Source organism: Vicugna pacos, chromosome 2 (assembly GCF_048564905.1).
Source record: "Vicugna pacos chromosome 2, VicPac4, whole genome shotgun sequence".
In the NCBI taxonomy this organism is placed as follows: Eukaryota; Metazoa; Chordata; class Mammalia; order Artiodactyla; family Camelidae; genus Vicugna; species Vicugna pacos.
This window is the reverse complement of record NC_132988.1, coordinates 94,398,225-94,410,580: the sequence shown is the minus strand read 5'-3', so window position 1 is coordinate 94,410,580 and position 12,356 is coordinate 94,398,225. Positions and strand designations below refer to the sequence as shown.

General features: G+C 43.1%; 1 protein-coding gene across 3 annotated transcripts in view; it reads left to right on the top strand.

Annotated features, from left to right (window-relative positions):
• TBC1D1 (TBC1 domain family member 1) overlaps window positions 1–12,356 on the top strand; it is a 181,187-nt gene that overhangs the window by 53,866 nt on the left and 114,965 nt on the right. The gene's annotated exons all lie outside the window — the stretch shown is intronic.

The following is a 12,356-nucleotide window of genomic DNA, read 5'->3' as shown; positions in this document are numbered from 1 at the left end:
GTGTGTTTAGAATGATACAGCTCTCGAAGCCTCTAAGGGCGGCGGGTTAACAGGGCCCCTTTCTCGCGCCCACTGGGCCCTAGCAGGGCTTGGTTATATGGCCGGTTGGTTGAGCAATAAACTCGTATGGAGAGAATCCGTTAGCCCGTCTGTGACCCTTTGCAAGTAATAATTAGGTGGTGGTGTCTCTAGTTATGAGGCTGTGCTTTTTAGAGTTTTAAAGTGCATTTTTTACAAATACCTTTTTATGATACAGATAAGGCTTTGCCTATCATTTAAGTGATAATAAAATGGAGACACAGAAACCAGATAACAGTAGTTACTAGACAGGTACTATCTCTCCATCCTCACCAGAATCATTTCCTGAAACATCAGTGGTAGTAAAGTGGAATGACTTTCAAACAAGTTTTGAGTTGTTATCAAGTAGTTTTGTACTGAAGAAAAATTAATAATGTCCAGATTTTCTGGCTTGAAGTGATGCTAGTTGGCTTTTATAAATAATGCTACAATTTTAAAATGGTACATAGTATAAAATGTAATGCAGGGTATGTTGCCTGAATACATTTTACTGACTCATTCTAGGTGGAGGACTTGAATCTACGTTTATATTATACTTCTATACTGTAAGGCCAAAGGGAGGGGAAAAAAAGATTCATTATGTTGTTTTATTCCAAAATCAAGAAGTAAATTAAAAAAACTTCTAGTACTGTTTTGTAGTTTTATTTACTTTCCTAAAACATATTTAATAAGATGCTTTTCACTATAGGAATGAGATGGACTTTTGTTTACACTGGCCTACGGAGGTGACAGTGAAAACAGACCAAATCTTTATTTAAAAAAAAAAAAAAGGACTTTTACAAGGGTTGTCAGCTTTCTCCAACTGGCAGTACTTTTGAAAAGTTCATGTAAATGAACAGCATGTTGCTAACTTGATCTGAGTTGCGAATCATTCTATTCCAAAATTGTTTAAACTACAGCACAACAACAAAAAAACTATGAAATGTTTTTGGAGCAAAGTTATCTATCAGCTGTCAGCATAATTTTTAAGAGTGTAGTTCATTTATATTTAATTTCTTCTAGGTGTGGTGCTATTGTAAATTGCATCCTGTAATTGATTTTTGTAGACAATGTGTTATTATGTGAGAACTTTTAGAATATGAAGTTACTCTTTGAAAGTTCATTTCTTGGGGTTGCAGATTGTAAGAGTGGCTTTCTGTGGTGTTCGGTTAAGAGACAAGTCATTAACACACTTTGCATTATAGACTAGGAAATTTTTAAAAAGTAGAAGCAAGAGGCACAGATTATACACACAATGTGCATATTCTCAAAGTGCATTTATGTTAGACTTTAGAACGGTCCTTCAGGAACACACAAATACACATGAGCACACACCTCACACAAACACTTGCACATCTAATTTCTGTTTTGACTTGTGTAAACTGCAGCTCAACACCTGGTCAGGAAGAAGGGGAGGGGGAGTGGGTGTCATTTGATGCAGGTGGACATGACTTTGTTTTTCTTGGGTGATGCGTTAATAGTGTGTGAATATTGAACATGTCGAGTAAGTAATTTCATGGTGTAAGAATAAAGCCAAAACAGGGAAGAAATTTATTTCAAAGAAAGTATCTGTTAAAAGAAAAATTAAGATATGCTTTTTAAAATTAGACATGTCCTGGAACTTTAAGGCAGGTATATACCTTCTGTCAAAAATGGGGCCCGGTTTTATAGAGGTGTGGTTGCTTGATTAGTCTTTCATTGGGGACACTTGAGTTTTTACATAAATTACAGTGTATAAATAAAAACAAATTTCTCAGTCTTTGTGATTTTTGTATTAAGTCCACAGATATCGCCAACAACCTGGCAGCTTTGAGTATTTCTGTTGTTTCTGTGCATCCATGTACTTGTTGGTAAGACTAATGGCAACAAAACTGCCAGGTAACTTTCTGAATTTCCTTGGATCTGCACCTGCCTGTGAAGATAATGGCTGAGAGTATTGCTAGTATCTCAAACTAGCCTATTTTAAATATATATGTCAGTTTATCAGATGGAATGGAAAATGGGACCTAAATATACCTAAATTTGACGTGTTCTCAAATCCAGGTGCAGTTTTGTATGAGGTTATTTTCCAGTGCTTGTGTATGTATTCAGCAGATGTTTAGTGGGTGCCTTCTGTGTACCAGGCACTGTTCATGCCCTGAAGGAGTTAGTTCATTTTGCACAAAAGGTTTAGCTTCTAAAAAGTGTGTGCACTGAAGCTTTGTAAGTCAAATATTTAAAAATGCATTAGGAAAGGAATCCTTTTGTAAACTCTACTCAGTCACTAGTTAATACCTTATGTAAAGCTAGGTTTTTCTTATTTTGGCCTTGCTTAAAACATGGGTTTATAGTCATTATTCATTCAACACGTCATTTAATAAATGTGTTCAACACAGATATAGTTATTGAGCACCTACTGTGTGCCAGGTACTGTTTGAGGAGCTCGAGATGGAGCAGTAAACAGGCAGGACCAGGTCCCTGTTTTCATGGAGCTCAAATTCCAGGCAGAAGAGACAGCAAAAAAGGAAGCAAACAGATGAACAAAGTAATTGCAGGTGTGGGGGGTGAGTGTTAGGAAAGTTAACAAGCTGGTTTGGTAGAGAGTGACTGGGGGCTGGGGTGGCGAGGAGGTGGCATTTCATCTGCGTGGTAAGGGGCCTTAGACATGTTGCAGGAAGAGGGAGCAGCAGGGAATGAGGCCATGGGCCTGGCAGAGAGCAGGAAGGAGGCTGCTGAGGAGAGATGGGCCGAGTCGGGAGGGTAACCTGGGCCAGGCTGTGCAGGACTTGCTTTTAAGTGCAGTGGGCCTGAGAGAGAGGAGTGATGTCTACTTTGCGTGGAAGCAGAGGGGACCATTTAGAAGGCTGGTGTGGTTCAGGCAGGAGGTGATAGTGATACCTTGGATATATAATTGTTTTTTATCTTTTGAAATGGTTGTGACCCAGTGTCTGAGATTGGTGCAAATGACTGGATGCCGAATCGCTCCTTCTGTGTTGAATACAAGCACGGTTTGTCCTGTGCTCAGCTGCTTCTAACCGCAGCTTTCAGGCACAGTTGTGTCCTGGCGTTGGGCTTATTTGCTTAGCTTTGCGGCTTCCTGCAGACTGGACCAGCCCACCTTGGGTGCCTCTGACCACTTGGACTTTCTCTCCTGTTCACTGGTACACAGCAGCCTTGCTGTGAGGTGTGAGTCTGACCGTAGCTGGTATGTAGGTGGCAGTTCTCCTGCTGTCTTGCTTAAAGTCAGTCTGATGTTGGTTTGTCACTGAAGCTGGGACCCTGGTTAATGTGATGGAATATTTAAAAATATATATTAACTTTTTTTTTGGTCTCTAGACTTTTATTACCTTTAATTAGTGAATGTTTGAGTTTAATAAAGAGGGAAGAACTTGCCATAATGAAACCACTCCTTGAATTTGAAAAATTTGCTGCCTCTGCTAAGTTGGTATAGCTTTGACCAGGATTTCAGCAGCACTTTTCATGGGGCATTTTTGTCCGGCAGTGGCAGCAGCCTCTCTCTGGGCTTTGGGCTCTTGAGTTACATAGAGTGGCAGTAACTTGGGCACACGTTGGTTTTACTAAGAGAGAAGGGAGAAAAGCAGGGATAGAAGCCTCACCTAATCCACAACAGAACACTGATCCTGGAGCAGATCTCATCATGAGAAAAAACTGAATTATAGTTTGTTCCCCTAGACAGATTCCCTAATCTGATCTTTATTTTTTGAGCAATTTTAGGTTCATGGCAAAATTGAGCAGAAGGTATAGAAGTTTTCCATCTAATCTCAGTTCCCACACATGCACGGCCTCCACTATTATCAGTATCCCCAACCAGGTGTGGTACATTTGTCATAATTGATGACTATGCATTGATACATCATTATCACCCGAAGTCCATAGTTAACACTGTGGTTCATTCTTGGTATTGTACATCCTATGTGTTTGGACAAATGCGTAAGGGCATGTATCTGTAATATCGCACTGAGTAGCTTCACTGCCCCAAACATCCTCTGTCATCTAGTTGGAACCTTAAAGTATACATACTTTTCAGATTGGCTTCTTTCACTTAGTAAACATGTAAGTTTCTCCAGTGTCTTTTCATGGCTTAAGCACTCATTTCTATTTAGCACTGAATAATATTACACTGTCTGGATGTACCAGAGCTTATCCACTCATCTACAGAAGGACATCTCAGTTGCTTCCAGGTTTTGGCAGTTATGAATAAAGCTGCTGTAAACATCTTTGTACAGGTCTTTGTATGGACAGAACGTTTTCAACTCCTTTTGGTGAACATCAAGAAGAATGACTGGAGAGCTTGTGGTAAGAATATGTTGAGTTTTGTAAGCAGCTGCCAAACTGTTTTTCAAAGTGGCCATACCATTTTGCATTCCCACCAGCAATGAATGAGCAAGTTCCTGCTACTACGCATCCTTGTCAGCATTTAGTCTTGTCAGTGTTCCAGATTGTGGCCGTTCGAATAGGTACTTCATGGTATCTCATTGCTTTAATTTACATTTCCCTAATGATACATTATGTGAAGCTGTCCCTTTCTTTTGATCCTTTTTAAGGAATAGAAATAATAAATTAGTTTTTTGAATTTTATTTCATAATATACATTGGTATTCAGGAACATTCATAAAAGTGAATCTAGTGTTAAGTATCTTTCATTTTTCCATTATTTCTATTACCTCTGAATTTGCTAATGGAAGAAAGATGAACCAGCAGTCTACACTATTTTGTTAGATTTATAAGAAAGACATAATGAAAAAGAACTTCCTCAGTTTTTGTGCACTTTGGTACTTCTGCAGATTATTTTTGTATCTGTTGTGTGTTACAGTGGGATTAGACTCACAAGTCTTGTTCACTCACTTTAGCTGAGCTGGGCTAAGTTAACTTTGCTGAGCTTTTCTCATCTATAAAATTAATAAGGTATTCTGTATTTATCTCTTGTTTATAGGTCCTATTTTAAAATTGAATAATGTTAAAATTTGTGTAAAAAATTATGAAGACCATCTGCAAATGTCAACTATTTAAAACAAGGTTGAGTTTGCAGTTCGTCTGTGGTCTTTGCACATGTGTGGTGGTAGGTGCTGTGGATCCAGAGAGGAGTAGGACACGGGCTGAGCCTTTGAGCAGCTTGTGATTCAGCAGGGAGAGGGACCCTGTGAAGATAATTTATTTAGTGTGATAATACAGATATATGCACAGGAGTCACTCGGCCAAAGAGTTGGGGAGACTTAGAGGAGAGGAGATCTGAGCTCACTAAATCTTTAAAGAAAGGTGAGTTGTAGGTCATCAATGTGATGGATTATGAGAAAGAATAGTTAGGAAATACTCTTGGTAGTTTTCTACCGTGTTTCAGAATTATTGTGTTGCTTTCTAACTCTGTGTGCCTTGTTTTTGAGACCAGTGATCTCTAACCTTGGGAAAGGCTCATCATATTGAGTAAATTCCCCGGATATAGGGAGGTTCAGAATCAAGAACAGCTTTCACCCCGGCACACCCGAGGGCGTGGGCACACCTGTCAGTAATTGTGGCCAGCGTGGTGGTCATTCTGGTGTAACCAGAATGTCATTCCACTTTCTCTTTTCTGCCTGAGGATACTGAGTCCCAGGGCAATGGGTGACTTAATTTGAAAAATATCATGTAGCTAGTTGTGGCAGATCTTAAACCCAATGTCCCAGACCCCTGGGTTTTGCACACCTTTGTAATGTTGCCCTGCTGATTTGTTTGTGCTTTCCCTCTGAATTATTTTACTGAAACTAAAAGCATGCATATCTGTCAATATATTGTTCTTCAGAATATTTAGCCGTCTGAGTGTAGGCATGTGCATTTCAGAGTAAAGGTGCCTGCAAGGAAATGGGCGCAGAAAGGAAGCATGAAGTGAGACGGCTGTTGGGGTGGGTGGAAATCCCTTGACCTGGGAAGGGTGTCGTTGTCATAAACGCTCAGGAGCCTGGGAGGCCAGGCCAGTTGTGTGGAGTGTGTGCAGGAGGAAACCAGGGCCTGAGGGATGAATGGAAGTTACCAAAGTCCAGTGTGGTGGCGTCGCTCCCAGTGCTGGGCTCCCGTTCCCAGGAGGGCGTCCCGTGGGAGACGGGGCAGGTGCAGGTGAGTGTGGTGCAGCTCTTCTCCTCCCACGAGGGAGAGTGAGTTTGCTCAGAGAAACGTCACTTACAAAAAGGATTGGACAGGAGGGAACATTACATTAGTGTTAACGCAGCTACGGAAAGGAGGAGGTGATTAGATACTTGAGCAGTTAATGTGTGCCAGCCATTGTGTCGGGAGCAGTCAGCTTCCAGATAATCCCGGAAGTAGTGGTGTTAGTCCTTCCTCCCCCTTTTCGGGAAAGGCGTATGAAGAAACTGAAGTTTAGAAGAAGTTAGGCAGCTTGTCACTGCTATTAACATTAAAGCTCGAATTGCCTGGTTCTAAATTCACCTTTTATGCGTTGTACTTAAGTTATTTCTGTAATAAAGGGATTACAGTATGTTCAGGGTATGAAACAAGCCTGATCAGAACTTAGAAAATTATCCTTTCCTGCTGAAAAGCTGAGCATTTTTCCCCTCCTATTGGTGAGAAGTGTAAAATATAAAACATTTAGTGGCTTTCAAAAATAGGTGTGTAAGACTGAAGCTACTCAAGAAGGGGAACTGGCGTTTTTTGAATGCCTGAATTTCATCATGTTCTTGGTTAAGGAGAGAAGAAAACAGGAACTAAGAGGAAAATCACACCTGCAGGAAGATTGAAAGAAGATGGGTCAAGATTGGAGCAGGTCAGGGCAGTTAAACGATAGACTGAAAGAAGTCAGTTTTGAGGTGACCGTAAGCCCGAGCTTTCACTTTCCTTGTTGCCTTTTGAGCTGTAGAGAGTTAGCACTTATAAACTGATTTTCTTTTCAAAGCACCATGGAACCATGTTTGTAGTTATTCAGCTTCCTGAGAAAGTGCTCTTTGTTTCAAGAATCCACTCCAGAGAGTCCTGCCATAGTGGTCATCTGCTACAGCCTGTGACAGGACACCAGACAGGAGGGCAAAGGCGTGGGTTGGAGGCCCAGGTTTGCCCTGTGTTGGCTGGTTTAGCCTTGGTTAGGTGCTCTGAGAATGGTGATCACTGCTGTCCACCAGGTAGTCCTGTTTGGGTGTCACATGAGATGATGTAAGTGAAGTAAACTGTCAAGCACTCTTCAGGATGAGTGTCTGCACAATGGGGTGAATGTAGCCTTGTATTTCCCTTAAGTTTCTTGACTTACGCTTCAAGTTAAACTTCCCTGGGCCTGGACCTTTGATCTGAAAAATGAGGACATTGTGCTGATTGATCATGATGCTTGCTGTCAGTTTGGAACATCTGTTGCTGCAAGTCAGGGCGGTCTTAGATTGTTCACCTCTGATAAGGAAGAGAGAGTCCCTGGAGCCACCAGCCTGGGACAGATCCCCTCTCCATCTGTTCCTAGTGGAGTTGTGACCTTGGACACATTGCTTCTCTCTAAGCATGAATGTGTTCATCAGAATGAGCACAAGAGCCATCTTCCAGGCTGTTGAGGATTTATCCACGAAACGCACTTAGAACAGTGCCTGTCTCAGACTGAGCACTTAGTAAGAGTGAGCCATCACCCTCACCTTCACTGCAGTTAGGGGTGGAGGTGACCTTCACAGTTGCTTATTAGTTCTGTCCCCTCTTTTGAAAGATGAAAACATTGGGTCCTCCAGGTGAAGAGGTTTCCCCAAAGTCACAGCTAAGATGAAAGCAAGGTGTCCTGGCTCTTACTCCAGAGCTCGTTGCATCACCCAGCACTCACCATGATGTTTAGTTTTTTTTGTTGTTTTATCATGTTCTACATGAATTAAACATAAGCCCTGGTTCAGCAGTACAGAACAAGAGCAAAATGCTTTCGTCAGGCCACAAGTCATTTAGATGCGATAAGGGGAAAATGAGTTAGAGAGAATTACACGGGCCCCTGCCCCCAGTCTCCTGTGTGACCTTGCTCAGGGTTACAGCTCTGCCTTGGTTTCCCCTTCCCTAAAGTAGAGATAGGGAGCAGCTGCTCAACTGTTTCTGAAGTCCTTTCATTTCTCAAAATACTGTGAAGAATTTCTTCACTGCCAGGACTGTTAAAGTCCAGGAAATAGTGTGCCAACCAAAGATGGAGATTCTCCAATTTTAGAAAACTTTAAAAATAGGAAGGATGTTTATTTGTTTAGCAGTGTTCATAACTGTAGGCCCGCCGAAGTCCGGGAATCAGCCAAATGGTATTTTGCGGAAGTTCTTTTGACAGGGTGGACCCAGTGGAAATCAGTCATTAGGTGAAAATAAATTGTAAGCTCTTTGGGACAATATTTGCTTAGGGACATTTATACATGCCTATTGTGATGGTCTCTATTGTGTCAGGTTTTTTTTTTTCTTACACATGTAAGTTTCCAGATTTAAAATATTAGAACTTTAATTGTAAAATTTGACTTCAGAAACACAAATCAAAAACCATGAATAATGAGTTTGTGGCCCCTTGTGTGTGGATTATTACTAAATTCATTGTATAATGAGCATGAAATATTGCTAATGCTTTTGCTATGGTCAGAACCCTCTTAAATTATCGTTTCAAAAATAGCCATATTGCTCAGTTTCTAGGTGAATGGAAGGGATTCTTTTCCCACATTTTAAAGTGTTTGAAGGTGATACACGGGAATTTAGAGTACACTGGAGTTTCATTCAAGGTAGTACCACCCAATTTTAACGTAGCTGAAAGAACATCACATCAAGGTTTGAGTTTATCAATTCTGTGGTGTTTAAACTAGTTGCAGTTGTCATCCCTGGATTTTTACCCCCAGGGGAAGAGCTCATTGTGCTCCACCACCAGAGCATAGCTCTGTATTAATTACTTTGCAATTACCACCCTGCTTGGGGAATCCTGTGGTATTTCCAGACATTCTGGAACAAGAAAGCCAGCTTCTCCTTCAAGGTTAGTGTCGATCAGGACACACTGACCATGGTTCTTATCTGTGCCAGACCCTTTGGGCACAGATGCCAGGATGAGTAGGACTTAATCCCTGCCCTGTCGGAGGGGACGGTGGGCGTGTGCAGTGGCGCCTGCGCAGAAGTTCCACAGACAGGTGGGCCGGGGAGCCTTCAGCCTCTGAGCAGCCTTCCCACTCAACAGTCTCACCGTTGACTTCAGTTAGCAGGGATAGTCAGAACCGGCTGTGCGCTGTTACCTTAAATGTTTTCCTTCTCGAAAACTTTGTTTTGCGATTGGGAGCCAGCGATATGTTTGGATGTAGGTGTTATGAAAAGCCTCTGGTGTCCTGGGGCACCTTTCTCTGTGGGTTTTAGGGCTCTGTAGATCTAACAATTTTTTTCTTTAATCCTGATTGAATAAACAGGCAGTGGATCCAGCTGGCTCCTCTGTGTGCGGGCAGGAGTGACTCTGCTCTCAAGCCCTTATGGGCAGACTCCAGGCTGGATGCCAGAACCTTTCAAATCCACATCATATTCCCAGTTAAACTGGGAAGTGCAAACCCGGTGAGGCTGTCAGTCTGAGAAATCCCCCAAGTCACTGGAAATGTGGGCACTGGTGCCTTTTTTTTTTTTTTTGGTGGGCTTAGAGGTTTTAGTCTGATAAGGAAATTTCAAGCCGAAGTCTGTATTTCATCCCTATTAAAAGCAAATCAAGAGGACCTGGCGTGGTCTAGAAAAAGAGCCCTGAAGGGGGAGGTGGGGTTCTGTCCAGCCTGGCCTGTGACCGGATGCCTGTCGTTCCAGCCCCCTGAGGCTTTGTTTCTTGATGAAATAAATAGAAATGGGTGGGTAGAGAGCCCCATCCAGAGGGTGAGCAAATGGAAGCGGCAGCGGGAGCAGAGGCTCAGAGGTGGACGTTCGGCTGAGAGGAAGCCCAGGGTGTACCTGAGTGGAGCTGAGTGCCCTCCCTCCCGCCAAAGCTGGTGAATTGGGGAATTCACAGGGAAGAGGTGATTGGCGCCCCAGCATGGCGGGCTCTGTGGGTCAGGCTGGGCAGGTGGTGTTTTGGTAGAGGTTGGAAAGGAGCCCTAGAAAGTTTGTGAGTGGTAGGCTGACGCCATCCCAGCTGTACTGTGGGAGATGAGGCCGCCCGTGTAGAGTGGGGTGGGTGGGTATATATACTGGGAGAAGCCAGGGGCAGGGCCTGGGTGGGTGGGATGGGGTCCGGGGATCTTGCTGTGGTCTCACTTAAGTTCAGGCTCAGACTAGTGCTTGGGGTGCTCAGCTCCTGGTGAGAGACTACATACCCTGACAGCTTATCGAAAATTGGGGAAGAGAAGAGTAGAAGCCACTTCCCAGGTTTTCAAACTAGTGACCTGGAAGGCATTCAGGGAACAACTGAGAGAGCCCTGTGTTAGGGCTTGTTTTGGATGTTTTAAAGTCAAGGTGCCCAAAGTCTGGGTCACTCTTAAGAGGTGATTAGAATCTGAGTTATGTTTTGGTTTTTTTTTTAGGAATATGTATTTTTTAATTTTTAGGAAAGAATTCAGAGCTAAGATGTGAATTGAATTATCTTTGTTTGCTTTGGGGGAGTGGATGAGATCCCTGGCCAGAGATGTCTGTGAAATAGAAGTGTTTTCCTAATACGGTGTAAAGGAGGGAATTACATTAACAGGATTACCTTACCCCTTTCCTCCCCTTAGGGCTTATCTCTATTTCTTTTTTTCCCCCTCTTATCTTTGTAAACCAAGATGAAGTCCCACTTTTGAAAATGTCTTTCGGACTCAGGGAGTACAGTTCCCACTTGGGAGGTGGAATGCTTGTTCCATGGTTTTAGAATCAGTGGAGGGTAGATCGGGTTGAGTGTCAGGGAGTCTCTGAAGCCTCTGGGCACACACCAGCCCTTGCCCTGGCCCCAGCCTTGAACTCCTTCCCAGCAGCAGCTCCTGGCTGGCCTTTATCTCGTCAGCCTTGGTTTCAGTGTTGGTTCTCTAGGAATGTTCCTGATTGTAAAATATCTGGTCTAGTGAGGATGAGGTCAGTTGAGGAGCCTGGAGGGTGGGAGTGGGGGAAGGAGGAGCCACGCTGTCAGACTCCTGCCTGGTGGAGCTGCCTCTCAGGGGGCCCTTGCGGGAGGCGTGTCTCTGTGCCTGTCTTTAAGGGGAGACCTGGGGACTGGGCAGTCTGAGCTGCGTGGACCTGCTCCTTCTCCAGGGAGGCTCGGTGTCCCCATGAGTCCATGCCGGTCTACACATCTCGAACTGAGAGGCTGTGCTCTAGGCAGAATGCAGACACTCACTTGTGTCTCACCTTCCTTCCTTCCCATTTGAGAGAGCGCTCAGGCCCTGGGACAGATCTGCAAAGACAGCGACATGTTTTCTGTCTTCCCTGCTGAGCTCAAGCCCACAGCTCTGGCCCCCACTCTCCATTCATGGACTTGGCAGTCACCTTTCAACTCATATTGGGTCTTTTTTTAAAGTCGCCTAGAACTGAGAATGAAACTTGTGTGGCCTGATGAGCTGGAAGGACAGCAAGGCCGTGACCCCTTTAACGTTAAGGATGACATTTCTCCTACTGCTGTAGGCTCTCCGTGCCTTTTTCATTCTTTTGGTATCCAGGCCATTCTGTTGGCTTATCCTGGGCTTATAGTCAACTAAAATCCTTAAATCTTTTTCACATGAACTTTTGGCAAGCTGAGTCAACCCCATGGGTACCTACCCAGCTGAGAGTTTTGTTTTTTTTAAACTTCCATACAGTACTTTATGTATATTTATATATATATCACCGTGTTCCTGATATTGGGATTTTTTTGGTCTTGTTTTTTGTATTTTCAGTCTATTAGCCAGTTTATTTGTATAGCACAGTACAATTTTGGAACTGGAAGTAATCTGAGTATTGCAGTTACTCCCTTCAGTGTGACACGTGGCATGTACGTGGTCATGGGGAAGCTGGCAGTGGAGGGATGGGCTGGCGTTTGGACATGATCAGGTTTTCTTTCTCACACACTAAGAGTGTGGGCAGGTCAGGAAGGAGGAGAAATGTTAGCCGAGGGCTGGGCACTGGATATGAGCTGACATTTGGACAACTTCTTTCTATGTGCAGCTTTATACTGTTTCATTTTTATCTTGTGTGTTTTCTTTGATTTCCTTCATCTAAAAGCAGGAAGAAACTATTTGCCACTTAATTCTACTTTTGAGGTGTTCTGTGCGAGGATACAGTCTGAGTTTCATAAACATTTATTAAAGTTATCTAACATTTATTATAACTTCTGAGAGAGTCAAGGACCAGCAAGTAGTATTGTTCTTGTTACACTTGGTATAGCTAAAGCATGAAATGTGTTGAGTGGAAAATAGACCGATTCTAACTAATAT